Genomic DNA, 1,798 nt, shown 5'->3' on the forward strand with positions numbered 1-1,798 from the left:
CCCCCAGCCTTTTCCATGGCAGCCCACCACAAATGTCGGTTGGTAACGGGTTGGACTATGGAGCGGATGGCCGTGGTTCGAGCTACTCATTCTGAACTAGGGTTGGTATATAAATGCCGAAGATTAGAGATGTTGCAAGAGAGTAACAAACAAAAAAAAAGAGGAGAGATGAGGACGATATAGACACTAGGTAGGAAACGTGTTGCAAACCACACCAGAGCACCCACCAATCACCCACAAAATACTAGGCTTGAATATGAGCAGCCCGTGATGTTGACAAATAAGGTGACTCAGCGGGTAGAATTTCTCAAAGTCCTCTCTTCAATATTAGCAAATAACACAATGTAAATACAAATTAGTAGAGTACAAACCCTTTGTAAAACACCCAAAGTGCAGCTAGGTTGTAATTTTAATCGATCTCTCAGGCACCCCTGAGCTAGTCTTCTTCGTGCACCACTGGAAAATTCCTTGCCAGAATCAGATGTCATTGAACCAGACATAACAAGGTCAGCCGTTCTTCTCTCTTTTAGTACAGCTTTTGACCCTTTCAGACCAGTGATCCGTGCTTGGGCGGGGGTTGTTTAACCTACGACAGTTCCCCAAATGCCGGCTGTTTCATGACCTCGTGTTTACACCGCCCAACGTGTCGGATCAATGTGGGCGTCCGGACGAAAGTTTTTGTTTTGCTGCGTACAAAAAAAAACAAACCCCACCATGAAAATGTCTGCCATAAATATGAATGTCAGAACAAAGGTTCTTGTTTTGCTGTAGTGCATGTTTGCGAATGAAACAAGATTTAAAAAAACAATCTTTCTCTTTAATTTTCCCGAGTTTTTTTGCATGCGGGTCTAATCTCTAATCCGAGTTCCGACATGTTTTATTTAATGTAATGCAAAAACAGGTTTGTTTAGAAAAATCTTAAACAACAAAATGTTGACCTATTTTTATCAACACCACTTTGACGCATCGGTATGAAACACGGTCAAATATAATATTTCGAGAGGAACGTGGAGATAATTATCTTGACGGACTTGGGACGAGATCTATAAGCTTACTTTGAAATGTTTGGGCAGGGTGGTGCTGCTGTCTCAGATGAGCAATTTATAGGCTAGGTTACTGTAAATCATTTAAAGTAGTGATCCCGTGCATGCATTCACAGGGAGGTGTCAAATAGAGGGCCTTAATATATTTCTTATATTACTGCCTCAATAATTTAGGAGAAAAAAGTACATGTATAATTGTGTATGGCCGCTGCCAGCAGAAAAGCCATGCAAAGTTTCATGAGTAATGGTAAACTAATAAAGTTGCTAGATATGTGTTAAACATGGATAGACGAGAGCTAATAAGCTATGGATTCGTTTTTCTCCTTATTCAATGACAACTGGGATACACTTTTCTTGTGTACCCAACTCTCACCGAGTGATTCATTCCGATTTACCGAAATACAGCTTGGGAGACACCCCCCCCCCCACTCCCTCCCCCTCACTCAATTTCCTTTAATCCCCCATGTATCAACTTTCATGATATCAAAAGCAAGGCAAATGAACAGGTTTTAAATAATAATAACTCCATATGCCAGAAACTTGACGAGCGCCTGATTCCATCGCACCACGACACAAATGGTGTGGAGATGTTAAAACGAATCAGATAATACAAACAATCCCTTGCTTTAAATAGCTCGCCTCTTACCCCAGTTTCTGCATCAGCTGACTGTCTAGCGCTAGGTCAGCGTGGTGTTATCTCGTTCATTGAGTACAGGCGTCCTGGCCTCGGTGCACTTTAGGCCGTCGTTCGACAG

The sequence above is a fragment of the Aplysia californica genome, unplaced genomic scaffold (genome assembly GCF_000002075.1).
Source record: "Aplysia californica isolate F4 #8 unplaced genomic scaffold, AplCal3.0 scaffold00625, whole genome shotgun sequence".
Taxonomy (NCBI): domain Eukaryota; kingdom Metazoa; phylum Mollusca; class Gastropoda; order Aplysiida; family Aplysiidae; genus Aplysia; species Aplysia californica.